A 19956-nucleotide genomic window follows, 5' to 3' on the forward strand; every position below is an offset into this window, starting at 1 on the left:
CTATTCACCTGCAATTCAGAGCTGTGCTGGCCCACACAGAAACTCAGAAGCAGTCTAGACAATGTCTTCCTCTGGGAAGAAAATTCATCAGACAACTGTTGTATAACAAATTGTTACAGAACAAATATAGCTAATCTTGGACTGGTAGCCTTTTAGAAGCACCTGACACTCTAGTATCAGCCACTCATTCAGACAAGGGAAAGTCACAGCCCAATAAGAATAGCTCCCCAGTTCAAGCTCTGGGTAACTGTCACTGGTTGTTCAGGAGTGTTGCTTAGATGGGGAGACATCTCATGTTATGACTGAGAACATGAGAGCTCAGCACTTTCTTCGAATGTGGTTCATCAATAGATACAATTCATTGTTAATGATAACTGTGCCTTGCCTACACAGCAAGTGGCTTTTCCTTTCTCTTTTGCTTAGAGTGCTTGCATTCCTCTCAGGCTTAATTATGCTGGTGTGTTTAGGTATAATAAAATTCATCAGACTTAGTTGTGGTCTTCTGCCTTTTTATCATTTAGAAGCCAAAGAACCTTGTTGTCCATTGACAATAAGTATGTGTTAGAGAGACTCTCAGAAAAAAAATGAGACTAGACAAGACTTTTGGCAAAAGATTTATTTCATCTCCTAGGGACTTTCAAGTGAAATCTCTGCCACTTATGAGCCAAAAAAATAAAAATAAAAACCCCCAAAAAACAAACAAGCAAAAGAAAACCTCACAATATCTGTCACAATATCCACTAACTGTGACACTTTAAAAAGAAACTTGCAATTTGAATTCTTGTTTTGTACAGAAACATTAACAAGAATTTATTAACTTAAACTTAAAATAGACCATTTTGTATTCAGATCTGTATTTGAGAAAGCAACATAAGGGGAGGGACCAGAGTTGAAGGTTCTTACTGTCTTTTTCATGTTACTGATCATTAGTCTAACAACTTCACTGATCAGTTTTATTCTGACCATAGTTGTGCATCCTACAATTTCTAGTACCTTACTATCAGCAGCAAGTAGATTGACAAATACCACAGCATTCCTTCTCTTTCCTGCAATCATTTTTAAACAAGCTGAGATGTTGCCACAAATGTGCCTCTTTGGCATGTTAAGCAAAACATGGGGAAGCCTGTGCTTGCTGTTCATGCAGTAGACTGCCTTGTAGGATTAGGTGTGTCCTCACCACAAGCCAGCAGGACCTGAGCTTGCAGCAAGGACATTCTTCCCTTACTGTAACCAAAGGCATATTTTTGCTTTCTGCACTTCCTTCTGCCTAGATATACCATTAATTCATTGGTGAGAGGAAATATGTTCCCAGTATAAGAGGAAGAAAAACTTATGATACTGTAAGGTACCACGTATTTGTACTTTTGATTCAACAGATGAAGGGTGGTACTTTAGGAAAAAGATTAAAAACAACTAAGCTCAAATTAGTTCAGTTTTAAAAATGGAAATCTGAGGTCACTGCTATGGTCTAAACACAACAAAGCACATGGAAGGGATAGGTATTACTTCTAATATACAGTTTATTCAGTTTAACTTGTTTTTTTTTAACAGTTTTTGATTAGTTTGAATTCTATTCCTTTTTCGTTTTGTTTTTTTGTTTGGTGTTTTTTTGTTTGGTTGATTGGTAGTTTTTTTGCTTTTTTTCAATATTTTTCGTATGGTAACCACTTAATTTGTTGTTAAATTTTATCCAAGATAAACAGGTTTACATCCTTTTTGCATCTTGATATTGTCCTCCTCATTTTGATGCAGAAGTTAAGAAGTTACTAAATAGTGAAAGCAGAACTTTTGTATTTATGAATTTAGCTTCAAAAATAAGAGGAGGTAAACTCTCTACTTCTTAGTGCTAAGCATACTTATGCATTCCATTTGTATTTAAAAAAAATCATTGAAATGTATCCATCAGATATATTTCAAATATTCTCAGGCACATCTTTGCTATCAAAGCATATTCACACCCATCATCCATTTGCAAGTTCCTTGTTTTATGAAGTAATATTAGTGTAAAACAGCTCTTAAGGTTTTAGTAGTAATGAAATATTTTCTTGACAAGTATGTCTTTTTGCATTTCAAGTTCTTTCAAAAAGACAAGGTCTCTGGATCAGAAACTATGCATCAGTATGTATTTGCCTTGTGATTTATAATAAGGTTCAGCAGAAAGTTCTGTAGCCCTAGCTGGAGGTTTCAGCTGAACATAATTACAACTTTTAGTAAAAGACTGAATTTAACAGGGGACTATCCAATAATTAAGATGTGAAAAAAGGCCATCATTAAAAAAATAGGATTTCAGGCTTCTGTTTTAGAAATAAAAATGAAAATAAAAATGCTTCTCTTACCCTATAGAACTGAATATAATATTTAACACATTTGACCATTACATTTTCTTAAATAGTGCTCCCCTAGTTCCCAAATAAATAAAACAGGAAAGTTAAAAATATGTTTTCAAATAGAATGCATTGGTTGATCATCATTCCCTGTAATTTTATCCACCCAAAAATTAAATATTCAGGATAAGCTGTTTCCAAAACCTGGAGCAGTCAGTGGAGAGAAATATGCTGGTGTCTGAAGAATTCTAGAATTTTTGTGCTGTCTGTAGAATATGACTATGATCTATTACAAATGAGTTGTTTTCTCCTCTCTTTTTTCTGGAGGATTTACATGTGCAAAGTTAAATTTGGGTTGGGTTGCCCCTTTTGCTTTGTCATTTGTTTGCTTTATTTAAATTTTGATCTGCTTTTCTGTAGGAGTCAGTGACATGGATTGTCCTCTGAGGATGACCCTTATTCTCTCCATTACCTGTCTGTGTGGGTTAGATAAAATGTTTAAATTCAGTAAGTCACTTTTAGTCACTTTGAATACTTAAAATGCAGTAAATTTAACTCAAATATAATTTTCAAAATGCAGTAGTTTTTTATTTCAGGTATTTCATATCATCAAATGATGATAAGCAAAGAGTGCAGCTGTTTCAAATGACCACTTAGCACATTGGCAAAATATGCATATTTAAATGTGGTTATTTATATAGTTTAATACAAGGATATAGATAACTTGGAGTGAAGAACAAAGATTTTTCTTATTATAAATATCTATCTCTGTACAATTTCTTCATGCAGTGTTGTGGCACCAACAGTTAAAAAAAAATCTCATTTACCAAGGAACAGAAGCAAAGAACAGTCTTTCCCTATGTAACATTTTGGTGAGACCACTCTTATAACACTTATTCACACTGCAAAGAATGTGTGAAGAGAAAACTCAGAACGGAGCCACGTAAGTGATTCAAGGTTAAAAAAAAAGCCAAAAATATGGGACTGAAGGTGCTCCAACTAGCTTATCACAAGGAAGGTCAAAAGTGTAGGTATTTACAAATGGAAAAAAATATAACTGAGACAGCTTGACATATACTCTATAAAAACTTTGAAGGACCTTTTTACATGCATGGAAGCGTAAACAAATTCTTCAAGTGTAATCAGGCAAGCTAGAAATAAAGAGTTAAGGGAAAGGAAAATTGTAACTGGTACAATGCATGTACCCTAGTGTGGGAATCTAAAGCTGAGATGAAGTTTAGGCTCTTTACAACCAAACACCTTTACAGAACAATATGTCTCATCATAACTGGTGCCTGAAATGATGTAGAATATATCTGGTCATAGGCTAGTGAATGTGACTTCCACCTACAGGAAAGGCAGGAAGGAGGATCCAGGGAATTACAGACCTATAAGTCTGAACTCTGTAGCGGGAAGGTTTTGGAGCAGATCATCTTGAATGTTACCACAGAGCACGTACAAGACAACTGATTGATTGGAGACAGCCAGCGTAGGTTTATGAAAGATAGGTCCTGCCTGAGTAACTTAATCTCATTCTATGAGATGACACATTTGGTAGGTAAGGGCTATGGATGTTGTTCAACTAGATTTTAGTAAAGCATTTGACACTTCATCACAACATTCTTCTGGAGAAATTGACTGTTTGTGGGTTGGACAGATGTGTAGTTTGCAGGGTGAAGGACTGGCTGGATGGCCAAGCTTAAAGAGTGGAGTTCAGTCCAGTTGGTTGCCAGTCACCAGTGGTGATCATAAGGGCTCAGTATTGGGGCCAATTGTTTAATATTTTTATCAACAATCTTGATGAGGAGACTGAGTGCATCCTTAGTAAATTCATAGATGATGCTAGGTTACATGAGTCATAGCAACCTGATGCAGAGATACAGCCTGAGGGAAGAGTAACTGGAAAGTTGTCCAGCAGAAGACCTGGGAGTGCTGGTCAGCAGTCAGCTCCACATGAGCCAGCAGTATGCCCAGGTGACCAAGAGAGCTGACAGCATCCTGGCATGCATCATAAATAGCAGTATGGACAGCAGAACCAGGGAAGTGATTGTCCCCTTCTTCATGGCACTGGTGAAACTGTGTACTGCATTCAGTTTTGGGCCCCTGACTACAAGGATATTGAGTTGCTTGAGCATACACAGAGAAGAGCAATGAAGCTGGTGAAAGGATTAGAAAACAAGACTTATGAGGAGCAGTTGAGGGAGTCAGGGTTGTTTAATCTGGAGAAGAGGAAGGCACGGGGACACCTCTCTATAACCACCTGAAAGGAGGCTATAGCAAGGTGGCTGTTGGTCCCTTTTCTCAGGTGACAAGTGATAGGACACAAGGATACAGTCTCAAGTTGTACTAGGGAGGTTTAAATTGGGTATCAAGAATTTTTTTGTGGAGAGAGTGGTCAAGTATTGAAACAGGGCAGTGGTCGCATTCCCATCCCTGGAGGTATTTAAGAGATGAGAATGTGGAACTTTAGGGACATCCTTTTGTGATGGGTCAGATATGACAGTTGGACTTGATGATCTTGAAGGTTTTTTCTAACCTAGATGATTCTATGATTCTACACCCGTTGCTCTTGCACTCTGGTAAGAATGAAGGTGACAAGATCAGACTGAGATACTTCTGTTTTTTATGTCCACAGTTAGGTGAGAAATATCCCAGCCTAGTGACAGACTGTTTTTCAGAAACTGTAGTGTTTTCACCAGAAAAACAATAATCTGTATTTTTCTTTCCCTTGGGGAGGAAAATTTATCCCTTGTCTGAGTGTGAAGAGAAGAGGGAATCTTTCAGTAGTTTAGACCAGTAGTGCATTATCACAAGACTTTTCACTTCAGTTTTCAATTTGAAATTACAGATCTAACTTCCATTTGTGACTGCTATGACTGTACTGAGATTAGCATTTACCATATCACTCTCTACAGCTGGTATCAGTGAAAATATTTATGCACACAGTGAGAGGAGAAAAGTATCTGCCAAAGCCTGTGGGTGCCACTAAAAACAACATTTCTTTCAAATCTGTGTTTTTGTACAGTGTGCAGCACAATCGTACCCTCCTTACAGTTCAAAATACCAAGCACTACCTTAATACATAAATAAATTAAAAATAATTCTTGCCCTGTAGTAATAATTATATCTAGAGCAAATCTGTCACTGTAAGTGCAAGAAAGTGTCAGTTACGCCATTCCACTGAGATGGGACATGTTGACTCTGTAAAGAGGTCCGTTGTAACAGATGCAGCTGTAAAGGCTAGTTTTAACTTTAAGCTGTCCTTGGATTTTTGATAAACTGATACGGTGCCTATGAAAATAAAACCATATAAAATATGTACATGTAGAGCTCCCTTAGGCTTAGCCTATGGACAGTAAACCAGTTTACAGTTTTAAACACTATGATGATAGCAATCATTCTTATATACTTTATTCATTGAGAGATGATGGGGTGATACCAGAGCCAGATAACTAAAAACCAGATGGATTGTGAAGTCTGTGCCTGGTCTTCTCAGTATAAATTGCTGAACGGAGTGTTCCTTCTTACCAACACTTGGCAGAGAATATACTTGCATTGTGTTGTGTTTTTTAATTGCAAACCATTGAAGGGTTTGTGTGATGGTGATGGAATGCTGACCTCACTGAAGAAAGATGGGTTTTTCCTTAGTTAATGAATAATAGTTGCCATTTTCTGTAATTGCTCCCCCTCCTTTACTGTCACAAATGGTCTTATGATAATAATCATAGTATATAATCTGACACAAGTGCTCTTAAAGAAATTTCTAGTAAAGGACTGCAGCCTCTGTGGGAGGTAACTGTCGGAATTATCTTAAACCACTACCTGTCTTCCACTACAATAGAAAAGGCCTTTAATCGAAATAATCCTTTTTCAAACGAGCAACTTTTTTTCCCTCTGCAATTCACTCATCTCAAAAAGAGCACTATAGCTTTTGTGCATAACTTAATTCATTCTTCAAGACAAGTACAAAATTTGTCACTGACATTTAGCGCCAGCCGTAGGCAATGGATAAAATGAACTAGTTAGCAATTTAACCTGTAAAAAAAACAGAGTGGGATGAACAATTTTCTGCCATCAAAGCAAATGGCTAACATTTAGCAAGATTTTATTTTTATTTTTCAGCCCATCCCATCCTCAAGAAGAAAGAAGTCAGGCTAACATTTTTTCTGGGTCCTAAATCTTCCTCTCAGCCTATTTCTTTAATGGTTTAAAGTAAATGACTATCCAGAGGATAATTAGGCACTGTGCTGTCGCATCGTGTCAGGTCACAGCTGGATTTAGTCAGCATTAACCTTTGGGGAGAATTGGAATATCAGTATCATTTAAAATTAAAGACGTGTAAGCAGGCATTTCTGGAGATGTTAGAAAAGTAATTGTCTGTAAATTGTTTGACCTTGAGATTTAATTGCATGCACAACACACATTCTCGCAAGAACCCTGGACTGTGTTCATTCTCTTGCACCTTCCATAATTCTCACTTTACAGAACCCATTAAGCTACCTGTGGATTTTTCTGTAAAATATTAAAGATTGTTTTTTACTGAGAACAAATGCTTTTAAGCAAGACTTCTTACAAACAAAACTGTGACATAGCTATAGTATAGATCTCACTTACTTATTTGAATTTCTGTCTTTTTATACAATTGGAAATGTTTATATATACATATAAAATACTGTTAAAAAGCTATGCTTAATTTTTATTCCTTTTTTTTTTTTTTCTAACAAGTTTGCATATTATGCCTTATTCCCTTTTTCCCTAATGAGACAGCTTATGCTTTCAAAGTCCCTCAAGCTAGGCAAATCTCTCTACTGCTTCCACTGTTAATAATGAAACTTCATAATTATACAAATCCAAGGTGGCCAATCAGCTTCTCAGGCTGAGCCTTCGGGTACCTCATGCATTATTTATATGGTACTCGGGCCTGTGAACTCACTTGCTTATATTAGAAGCCTAATTAATATTTAATCACATGTAGAGAGGGCACACAAAGCTGTCCTAGCCCCTGAAAGAAGTGCAAGTGTATACAGGTGCTTGTTTGCTTATGTGTGTGTGGATGCTATAATACACACACTCAGACATGCTGATTAGAAATACGCATCTCACACTGGGAAATAGATAAGTCTTTGAAGATGCTAATATACAACAATAAAGACACATATGGTTTTGATCCTGAATATGAAGCAGCTTTCTCAGGTGATACTGAAACCAGTTGAGACTCTCCAGGAAGACTTAAGTATATGAAAACCAGTGTGTTCAACTGTCTTGGCTCAGTAATTACTTTCTACATTGCTAAAGACAGAACCCTGGGGCCAGATTTGCCATTCACAACTCTAAGTGAAGTCATCAGTTGCAAAGGAGTTCTTGCTTTTATGCCCATGAGAAAAAAAGTATATCCCACATACCCTCACTTTAAGAGTATATGTCATAACCATCTCTTCTCTAGCTTGAGGATGTTGGAGAATCCTAGTTGTTAGTTTGTATAAGGAAGAAAACTCTTGAAACAACCATATTTATGATGATGATACTTGATATTATACAGACCACCACAGGTGAAACGTTGCTGGACCTGGTGCTCACCAATGCAGGGGAGATCATTAAAGAGGCTAAGATTGAAAGCAGTCTGGTCTGTAGTGACCAGGCCTTGGTCAAGTTCATAATCTCAAAGAATATGGGCCTGGCAAAGAGCTGAGTCAGGACCCTGAACTTTAGGAGAGTGAATTTCAGGGTGTTGAAGGAACTGGATGGGATCCCTTGGGAAACTGTCCTTTCCTTGTCCTGCAGGAAACTACCATGGCTGAGCAAGGACAAACTGAGGGAAAAGAAGGAAAAGTATAGGCTGAGAAAGCAGAAATGGGTGGCTTGGGAAGAATATAGGGTTGCTGTCCAGACATGTAGAGATGGGATCAGGAAAGCTAAGGCACAGATAGAACTGAACTTGGCAAGGGATGTGAAAAATAACAGGAAAGTATACTGTAAGTACATAGGTAGAAAAGATAGGCAAAGGAGAGAGAACACCCTCTGATAAATGAGAAGGGAGGACTGACTTCAGTAGACACAGAGAAGGCCGAGCTACTCAACAAGTTCTTTGCCCGAGTCTTCACTGCCAGGCAGGCTTCCCATACCTCTCATGTCCCTGAACATCTAGGCAACAGTTGAGGTTGCAAAATCTCTCCAACAATAACAGAGCATGTCCAAGACTGCCCCATGAGGCTGAATTTGTAGAAGTCTATGGGGACCGACAACATTCATCCCAGAGTGTAAAAGATTCTTCTTTTGAACCTTTGTCTCAAAGCTTGATGTGGGGTTGAGAAGTCCTTTGCCTAAAGGACACAGATGGACAAGTCCACACAAGTCCTAGTCAAAGTAGGTGAAATCTTTTGTCTAAAGATTTGCAGGCCAGGGGTAACGAGAGAGAGAGAGAAGCAGCTTAGTGGTCAGAAAGCAGTCTTCTGTGTATCCTGAGGGAGATCGCCATCTCAGGGGGTAATGCACATGACTCTTACCCAAACACCCAGGAAAGCCACATTGCAGAAGAAGGATAAAAAAGGGACCAACAACCAAGAGGGTTGGTAGAGGAATAGGTGTTTGACATCAGATGTCTCACGACATGATGCCTGCTTGCTGATGGACTCTCCTGGACCTGCTACCTGAGACCTTCCTCTTCCTCTTGGGGCTGCTATGTCTGTACCTGCTTGCTACCTAAGGCCAGCCACTCTGCTGCTGCTCTTCCCTTTGCTTTTGTTTCCAACCATCTGAACGGCGTGCAATGGGACTCTGCTGGATCTTAGTGGTGACTATCCCTGCTTTACAGAATTATTATTTCTTTCCTATCTTTCCTATCGCCTGCTTTCCCTTACTCACCATCCTAAATTCGTAATAGTCACCAGCCTCCCCTTCCCCATCTCTCTGATTGATTAAGATTTGTAATAAACTGGTTGGGCCAACATTTGAACCGTTGCTTTTTAATCTCACATCGGGTATACATATATCAAAGAACATCCTCTCCCTCCTATACATTGGAGTGAGACACAGGGGTTCAGAAAGAATTGGCTGATGTATTTGGCAAGCCATTCTCCATCATTTTTGAAAACTTGTGGTTGTGAGGCAAAGTCCCCAGTGACTGGAAAAATTCTTCATTTTCAAGAAATAGAGAAAGGAAAATGTGGGGAACCACATGCCGGTGAGCCTCAACTCTGTGCCTGGGAAGAAAATGGAATGGATCCTCCTGGAAGAAATGTTAAGGCAAATGTGAGACGAGAAGGTGATCCAAGGCAGCCTGTGTGGCTTCACCAAGGGCAGATCATGCCAGACTAGTCTGGTGGCCTTCTACAATGGAGTGATGAAATCAGTGGACACAGGGCAACTGATGTTGTCTACCTGAACTTGTGCAAGGTCTTTGACATGGTTCCATGCCACATCTTTATCTCTAAATTGAAGATACGTGGATTTGAAAGCTGGATTATTAGGTGGATAAATAATTGGTTGGATGCTCACAGCCAGAAGATCAATGGATCTGTGTCCAGGGAGTGTGGTGTCATCCAGGAGTCTGTTTTGAGACAGGTGCTTTCCAATTTTCTTTATTGATGACACAGATGAGTGTACCCTCAGCAAGTTTACTGATGACACCAGGCTGAGTGGTACAGCTGACACAATAGAAGGAAGAGACACCATCCAGAGGGATCTGGACAGTTTGGAAAGTGGGCCCATAGGAATCTAATGAGGTTCAACAAGGCAAAGTGCAAGGTATTACACTTAGGTAGGGGCAATCTCAGATCTGTGTAAAGACTGGGAAAAGAACTCATTGAGAATCGCCCTGTGGAGAAGGACTTGGGTGTCCTGGTGGATGAAAAGCTGGATGTGAGTCAGCAGTGTGTGCCTGCAGCCCAGAAGACTGACAGGGTTCTGGGCTGCATCAAAATAGGAGTGACCAGCATGAAGATGGAGGTGATTGTCCCTCTCTACTCTGCCCTCACGAGTACTGCATCCAGGCTATGGTTCCCAGCACAGGAAAGGTGTGGAGCTTTTGGAGCAGGTCCAGGAGATAGAATTTTTATGATTCAAGTTCTTTACAACCTCTGACTTACCATGATACGCTATGAAAAATGCTTGATGAGAAGGAAAGGGGATTCCCATCTAGAAAATTCTCTGAGTATGATTCATCATATCAACTTATTAAAAAAAAAAAAAAGTTTTCCTTTGGTGACAAATGCAAAAATTCAAAAGGGAGGTGTCATGGTTTTGGTTTTTTTTTATTTGATTTTCAATATTCCACATCAAAACATCATGTACTGGAATTAAAGTGTTAATGCTCCAATTCCAGGTACCTATCCCTATACATTACGGAAGTCATGGGATCTGACCCTTCCGGGTGGGGCGGTCTCTTACTGCCTGGCAGTGGGTGCTGGAGGGTGCTTTCCTAGCCGTTCCAAGCTTTTCAGGTTTGACTCGGTCTCGGGAACTCTCTCTCATATCTTATTTGATTTATTAGTCTCAATTTCAATTAGATTGTATTATATTGTATTATTTTGCATTCCGATATCATAGTTAGTAAAATAAGTTTACCTCCATAGATTGTTGCCGCTGTTTCTTTTCTTTTCCCCCTTCCTTCCCATTTTGTGGGGCCAGGCGGGGTGTGGGGAGGGCAGGGGCCTACTGCCCCCTGTCACGGGCATAAACTGATCTAGTTAATTCCGTGACAGGAGAAAATTCCAGTAAAGGCTCTGGTGAGGCCACACATGCAGTGCTGTGTCCACTTCTAGGTTCCCCAGTAGAAGAGAGACGTGAATATACTGGAAATAGTCCAAAGAAGGGTCATGAGCATGATCAAGGGAAAGGAGCATCTCTCCTAGGAGGAAAGACTGAGGGAATTGAGACTTTTCACTTTGGAGAAGAGAAGGCTTAGGGGATATCTTATCAATGTGTATATAGATATGTAGGGAGGGTGCAAAGAGGATAGAGCCAATCTCTTTTCAGTGGTGCCAAGTGCCAGAACAAGAGGCATTGGGTCCAAACTGCAACTTGGGAGGTTCCATCTGAACATCAGGAAGCACTTCTGTACTATGCAGGTTGAAACAATTCTTCAAATATAATTCCAAGTTGTAAATAGTTTTAATTACTCTGAAAATTCGTCTAGGTAAAACTTGTTGAAATTGCATCTCGCAGATAGTGATATTGATCCAGGTTCAGAAACCTTATGAAAAGTTAAACTGGTAAGGAGTCTCTGCAGTCTTGAATGAAGTGTACTACACAAAAAGAATGCATTATAATTGTTAAACAATTTAGTGAGGTACTATAAATATTGCAATGACTGTCCGAATGAAGTATCATTCTTTCCCCTTCCAGGCTCACTTCCTTCTTAAAAGGCAGATTCCAGAGCTTAAATTTGTCTAAATTAGAATCTTTAATTACATTCGTGTATGAGGTAAAATTGCTTATCAGTGCATCCTTCAAACTAATCTTGGTGCAAAATACTTCATGTGAAACAACTTAAAAGATTCAGGAAACTCAGTGAGTTCATATGGTTGACCTCAAAGTTTGTAACATCAAAAATATCCTAATAAACAATGAAATGCTTCTTGATGAATCAATTTAATTTGAGGACTTTCCATAGTAAACCAATGGAAATAAATTAGTTAGCTCACCATGCACTCTATACCATTCCATTTATGTAATATATGTACATACAATATATTGACATCAGTTTGCTAAGCACCACTGGCAATCACAGCAAAAATAGATAAGCATATATTAATTTAGTAATATATTTTAAATGAAACTAAATTTCAATTTATCTTGATTTTTTTCTCCTTTCAGGGACAAAAACAGTGAGGGATTAAATGTACTCCAGGAACCCTGTACCAAGCATCTGGCAAATTTATGGGTTCTTGCATCCATTTTCCAGTGCTACAGTCCCAGAGGTGCATGAAATGAGAAGAAACATTTGTTGTAGTTCCATAGAGAGTTTGTAATTTCATAACTCTTATTTAAGATACTTCCATGTAAAAAAATAAAAGACTTGTAACCATGTTTACACTGGTTCCTTACAACGACAGGCATCCAGAATTTGAGATGACACCGTATATGGTTAGTGGGGAACAATCCTTCATTAATGAAAACTAAGTGAAGCACAGTGATTTTCTATTTTTATCCACTTTTCTTTTACACTCTAGTTACTATTTTAACAACAGAGTAGGTAAGTATAACAACAAACAGTGCTGAATAGCAGCTGCAGATGTAAAATGATCTGTTTTCAGCAATCTTGAAAAAGTGGGTTGTTTTTTTCAGTATCATATGAAAATATTTTCCAAGATTTTTCCACATTCTGCTTGTTTGCTAAATACATCATTATACCACTAACTTCAGACCTTAAATTTGATCTGCCTGAGGCTTGTCAAAGGAAAAAAAATAGAGGGGAAAAAAAAAAGATTGAAAAAAAAAGATTTAAAAGATTACTAACTTCCATATTCCATTCAACTTTCAATACAGGATTGTTCTATTAAATGTATTCTCTAATGGTCTGGTCAGCCTACCATTAAATTATTCAAATCAGGATAAGGGACCTGATTCTCATCTGGCAGATGTCAGTATAGTTTCATTGATTTAAATAAGGCTATACCAATTTACATCTACCATGAATCATGCTTATCATTACAATCAGAATGATTAAATGATTAGTTTCCTAGTATATTAGCATAAATTGGTTATAACTAATGAGTGCTCATAATTTTCTGCCTTTTTAGAAAGCCTTTTTTCAAGCATAGGAGCATTCACCTGGTAGAAGGTAGGAGAAAAAAAAAAAAGAAAAAAGTAGCCTGAAGACAAATGCTCAACATTACATTACAAAACTTACTTTGCAGCAAAGGCAAAAACTAAATATGTGCTTTCAAAACTCTTCTCCATAGAATGAGTTCACAGAATCATAAAATCACAGAATATCCCAAGCTGGAATGGACCCAGAAGGATCACCAAGCCCAAATCCTGGCTCCACACAGCACCATCCAAAATGAGACCTTATGTTTGAGAGCATTGTCCAGATGCACCTTGAGCTCCAGCAGCTCCGGGCCATGACCACTGCCATGGGGAACCAACACTCTCTGGTGAAGAACCTGTTCCTAACTCATAACCTGATCCTTCCCTGACACTGCTCCATGCTGTTCCCTCGGGCCCTGTCTCTGTCACCAGAGAGCAGAGCTCAGCGCTGCCCCTCTGCTCCCTGTGAGGATCTGCAACTGCCATGAGGCCTCCCCTCAGCTGCTCTGCTCTGTGCTGAGCAAACCAAGGCACCTCAGCAGCTCCTCATATGTCCTGCCCTCTAGACCCTTCCCCATCTTCTCAGCCCTCCTTTGAATGCTCTCTAATAGTTTTATGTCCTTCCTAAATTATGTCCAAAACTGCACACAGAACTATGGTGATCAAAGAATCATAGAATTGCTCAGGTTGGAAAAGACCTTCAAGATCATTGAGTCCAACAGCAACCTGGCCATACTCTAACAACCCTTCGCTAAATCATGTCCCTGAATACCACATTCAAACAGTTTTTAAACACATCCAGGGATGGTGACTCAACCACCTCCCTGGGGAGCCCATTCCAGTGCTTAACAACCCTTTCTGTAAAGAAGTTTTTCCCGATATCCAACCTAAACTTACCCTGGTGCAAGGCCATTTCCCTGAGGAGGGAAGTTAACATATATCCTTGGAAAGAATATGTTAAGCCTGAGTCCAGGCCAGCAAGAGGCAATTCCTTAGGTTTTGTCAACTACAAATGTATGTAACATCGTAAGAACAGAAAGAACAGAAACTCAGAAACAAGTTATAACTGCTCTGCATACAGCTTGCAAGTTAGCCAAAGCAGCTGAATAAAGAAAAACACAGACTATGGACAGTAGAATTAGAACTAATAATGAAATGACAAAAAATTGCTTTGAATTCAAAAAGGAAAGAAAAAATGGAAGAAATCAAAACAGAGAGAAAAAGAAAGAACATGAAACTAACCTTACAGTCAAAATATCATTCACATATCTTGTTTTCATTCATAGAAAGTACATTTATTAAACCCACTTTTATTAAAAGTGGGGTTTGACTTCACCTTCTAACTAACTAACTATATATATATATATATACAGACACATTGTAAATTTTTCAGTCCTGATCAGAGCAATTCATTTCAAATCCTCAGTTCTTTCTTTTTTTTTTTTTTAAACTTTATTTTAAATCCAAGATCTCTTTGGAATTTCTATACAAATTTAAGAATATCAAGACCTTGAACTTCACAAGTGATCCCAAATGGTTTGTATTGTCAAGAAAAAAATCTTACATGGGAAGCTTTGTTGTTTTTCTATATTTGGATAAGTATCTATTGGGTGTGTGTGTTGCAAGCACAGTCTCTTACATGTGTTCTACTTACATACATATATTTTTATATATTTATTCATCAAACTGTTCAAAACTGATCCAGAAATTAAACTGATTTTTTTTCCAACAATTAATGCATCAGTAAACTTGATTTCCTCCACAACCCAGATTTCACTTTGAGATTCAAATTCACCAAACCTCTTATAAATCCAGATTAAAAACAACAACAACAAAAAGAAAGAACTTCATGTGTTTCATTTGTCTGACTTCTCTAAAGTAATTGAAACTTGACAGTTACTTTAAAGTCTCAGTTAAAGGAGCTGTCAGTTAAAAATATTTTGCCAAGAGCAATGCACCATTAAATGTATAAAGTATAGCCTGATTTTAGGTGTAGCTTTCCCAGCATTTCCTCATGTTTTTATGTCTTCTACTAGGAGGAGCAAAATGTGAAACAGGATACAGAGTTTTGGAGGGTTGGATGACTGAGATCAAATCCATTATTTTTTTCCCTCTGCTTTCCTATGAATGTCTCACCTAGTTTAATTAATACTTCTATTTGCTACTTGGGTACATTTACACAGAAACATTTCTTCTTCTAAGCTCCCTTCATAGTCAATGGGAAGTTTTCGGTTGACTTCTCTGATGTAAGGATGAGGCATTACGCAGTCAGAAAAAGTGTTCTTGATGACCCACAGTTGCTGTGCATGTGCTCCCTTTTCAAGTTTTACTCCTTTACCACCTTCCTCCCTCTGAGACTAGAGAAATGCAATAAAGTCTGTATCTTCTCCACAACCTCTGTCTTACAGAGTGAGGAAGGAAACAAGAGAATGAAACTGAAGTGTTTGGCACTATATTTCTGCCACCTAGCAGTACAATAAAAATCCTTTTTGCAGTACAGAAACAAGACTCACATGTTCTATATTACAATAGGGAAAAATAAGGGAATTGAACTGACTTGAAATAGAACTGTCTCATTTGACTCTCAGGTATACCTCTAATATATACAAATAGTAATATCTGCTGTATTTTGTAATATTTAGTGAAAGCAATTCTATGACCTATAAGCTATTCTTTGCAAAATATTTTGGTTAGATTAGAGCTGGTGAGACTCTCCTACATGCTGAGGGTATCTGCACAGTATCTAATGAGTATTTTAATTCCAGGAACTTTGTCACTGGCTTGGAATTTTAGAAAATTTATGGCAATATTTTAAGTTTATAACAATCTCATAATCACAAATGTTTATATTTATAAATTTTTTGGCACAGAATGTGAAATAAAATAGTATTGGCAATCAGTGTCAAGAGCTTAACATTTTGGATTTCACATTCTACGTATCATTCAAGGGTTACACAAGGAAAAAGTGCATTCCAGTTTCATACCTAATCGGTAGCCTTTTTCATACTTACAGTTTTCCTGCTGTGCTGCCAAGCATCTGCATATTAATAAGTAACGGCATTTAATGAGAGGAAGCACTCTAAAGTAACACACTTAACTCACTGTCTTTATTCACTGTATCATAGTAAAAATGTACGCTTATGCCAAAGGGAAGTTATGCCTTTAAACTGCAACTATAAATTGCAACTAACATGCTGAAGCAAGGATGTCACAGTTACACATAATTACCATTTCTACAGAAACCTGTTTCCTGTGGTGACAGTAACATATTTAAAAGATACCATTTTCAGTCTTTGATGTCACTTTTCTCATACAAAACTCTGGGTTTTTTCACTAAGAGTCCCATTCAATAGCCAGTCTTATCCAGTAAAGCACTTAAGCACATGCTTAGATCCCATTTATTTCAAAAGAACTTAGGCACATTATTATGATTTTTTTCTGAAAAGGGATTGAACTTAAGTATATGTTTCAAGTGCTTTTTCATGCTGAAACCTGAAATAGGAGCATAAGTCCTAACTGCAATACTACTCATACTCCCTATCACGCAGGATTTTTAGTAGCAACAAGTTTTATCAAGTTTTACAGATTTTTATTTATTTATTTATTTATTTATTTATTATTTTAGTATCATCTTGCCTTATCATATAGCACATGCTGTAAGCTTATTACAAGCCAACAAAAGTTTGAAAAAAATATTAATCATATTTGAATCTTTAATACTGTACCAGTGCTCCTCGTGGCTTAAAGATCTTAAGCTTTAAATACCACAGAACTTTTTTTTTTTTTTTTGGTATTCGTATTTGAAATGAGAATGCCAAGAAAGGTAACTGCTGCTTATACAACATACAAGACATGGGAAAAACCCCTCTTAAGTCTCCTGCATTTCTCTTTCCATCCTTTGCTTTTTCTTATACACAATCACTGTAACAAAAAAAGATGTTTTCATGAATAAATGTTATGGGACAAAAATACAGTGTAATTGGCTCCCTAAAACTACCTATTTTATTTCCAGCAACCTAGCTATAAATAGTGCCCAGACTGCATAGCAAGGGCAACCATCCCCTGTTCCCCTCATGCTAAATACCTATGCACTACTCAAAGCCTAGGGAAATGCTTCCAAAGTAACCCTGTAATTGAAGTCACCCTTTATAGAAAAGTGTTGTCCAGTGCTTCCGTGTTAATTTCTTTATTTGCTGTTACCTTGTTTGTTTGTTTTACCGTGTTTATCACAGCAATTTGTGGTGGTTTTAACGTTTATACACTGTGTATACTAGTCACACTAAGCAGGCTGTCATCATTATTCTTCTGACAGAAAACTGGGTGCAGTTTTCCTCAGGGCCTTTCAGTGATACTCATGAATAGGGTAGACCATAATGACTGTTGAGGTATATATAATGCATTGCCTCTTCTTCATAAGCTGATTACATTTTCTCTCTTAGGATAATTTCTTACAGCTAGAGTACAGAATTGAAAATTCAGAAATGTATTTTCTATTTCTCACTGGGCCACAGACTTCCTATGTGGATCTTGAACAAATTGTTTTACTTACTCTACCTCTGCCTTTCACATCTGAAAAGTAGAGATAAAAGCAACAGGAGCACTTCAAGGCTTACTTCATTAAAATTGGCAAAGAACTTTCAGGTCAATTAATGGAGGCTGCTATAGATTAACATATTAAAAGTTTTAGTATTTTATTTGTGACCTATTTTAATTGATGCAAGATGCTTCTAAAATAGAAACACCAAGAAAATTAAACACAATGCCACTGGCACAGATGTCCAGTTTTATAGACCAGTAACTGTACCTGAAAGATAATAATGAGTTTACTCTCTAGCACACTTTAGGAATAACCTACTTCAGATGGAAAGCAAAAATGAAGCTGAATGCAACAGAAATATATACTTCATACCTATACAAACATACACATCACATATGGAATAAGTGTGCACTGAGATACTAGTTAAAAGAAAGAAAAGCATTTCTTCCTTGATTGTGTTATAAGGACATAACTGTCAAGAGCAAAAATAAATGTGGTAGAAATGCTGTAGAAAAAAAAAAAAAGTGCTTTTAATTAAGTAATAGAAGATTTTATACAAGATCCTTTGTTTAAAATATGTCTTCATATTAATTTGCTTTAGTTAAAGTAAAATAAAATAGGTAGTATATGAAGAAAAGACATATTTATATTTTTAAAAAATAATAAAATCTGCTTTATTCCAATGGCATTTTTCCTCAGGTTTTTTTCCTTTTAAAAATAAAAATTCCATTTTCCTGTCTGAATTCAAAATGATTGACTGGAGCACAATATTAAGTAATAAATAAAACAGTCCCAGTGCCTGAAAGACTCCTGAATAAAGAGAAAATTATTTTTGGATTTTCCTTCTGATCAGATATGAAATATTCTGAAACGCCACCTCTATAATTTGATAAAAAGCTTGATATCCCCAAATGAAAATAGGATTCAGCACTTTCATTTTTCTGTCTCTAAAGGAACCTCTAGGTAAACTGATTTTAAAAAAATGAAAATCTCAAGCATAAAGGTGGGAGTAATGAAGGAAGTTTAAATATGCGCTGACCTTTGAAATGAACTGCATTCCATGTTGTTTGGCCAAGAAGCTGGCTGTGTTGCTGTCTCCATCAATTTCCACAGCATGAAAGATGTGGGTTTTGGAGCTGCCCTGCTCTCTGGTGGATGTTGATAGGCATCGCTGCAAATACACCGGTGCTGATAGTAACAGCCATATGTTCATTGCTCTGAAATATTAAAAAGAAATCCACAAGGGATAAAAGTATAAGCATCTTCCTTTGTTGTTGTTGTTCACCACAAGAATTTACCCAGAGGTGGCTGTATTTTATTTTCCCCTTCTTTGGTTAAAAAAATAAAATCCGACAATGTTTTATTTAGGAGCAATATTAAAATAAAAAGAAGAAAGCAAAAGAAAATGAATTATTGTGGGAAGCTAAGGCTATTACGCTGTTTGAACAGTATCTAAAAACAAAGAAGTATTATGTTACGTGATTTTATTCAGACAAACTCAAAAATAAAAATGTGTACTGCGTTGCAGTTACATAATTATCTCCTTTTTCCACTCCTGTTTTATTATCTAAGTTTCACTAGTTTTATTCATTAATGATTTGCTAATCTGAAGCTGTTCACTAGACCTACAGGTCGAATAGCATTCTCTCAAAAATTTCAGTTTTTGATGTCAAAACAGAAGGTAACCGCTTGAATAGTTCCAATAACAACATAAACAACTAAATGACTGTGTATCAATTCTTAATATTCATTTTCCATTACATATCAGTAATTTATTCTATTAGATATCAGTTTAAAGGGAATCTTTAATCCAATCATATAATGTGTAGAAAAATAAATGATAGAAAGATGACAAGGTCAAGATTATACATCTGAAAAGTACTATAGGTATCTTAATTAGGCAATGTTCATAGCTGCCTGAAAATTTATTCTGTGCATGCTAACACTTAGGCACTACCTTCTGGATTTAAAAATATGACAGTAGCAAGTAACGAAATCATCCTGAGTGACATGCTGATGTTTCACCTATGATAAAACAAGGGTAGCATTTGAGTAAATGTACTGTTAGTTGCAAACAGTGGTAGAAATCCAACTAACTTTTCCATTACATTCCCACTCTCTTACATATCTGTTTAAGATACGTACACTACTAGAATTAAAATATTAACTTTAGAATGGATGAGATAAAACATTTTTGCATGTTATAAGTGGTCACATTCATTTACATGCTCACAATGTGTGGAGTAATTACTATTCAAATAGTCTTTTAAAATGGCAGTTAAATAGAAATTATCAGTGGGACCATACAAATAAATAGAAAAAGCCATTGTATCAATCCAATCTTTG

General features: G+C 37.1%; 1 long non-coding RNA gene across 4 annotated transcripts in view; it reads right to left on the reverse strand.

The window, feature by feature from the left end:
• LOC149919105 (uncharacterized) overlaps window positions 1–19956 on the reverse strand; it is a 165988-nt gene that overhangs the window by 105168 nt on the left and 40864 nt on the right. For 3 of the 4 annotated variants that reach the window (XR_016464770.1, XR_016464771.1, XR_016464769.1), the window contains one exon: window positions 18650–18827. The exons of the other annotated variant lie outside the window; for it this stretch is intronic. This is a non-coding gene — a long non-coding RNA (uncharacterized LOC149919105). The remainder of the gene's footprint in view (window positions 1–18649; window positions 18828–19956) is intronic. 4 annotated transcript variants of the gene reach the window in all.

This window comes from Phasianus colchicus, chromosome 2 (genome assembly GCF_987193195.1).
Source record: "Phasianus colchicus chromosome 2, bPhaCol1.hap1.1, whole genome shotgun sequence".
NCBI lineage: Eukaryota > Metazoa > Chordata > Aves > Galliformes > Phasianidae > Phasianus > Phasianus colchicus.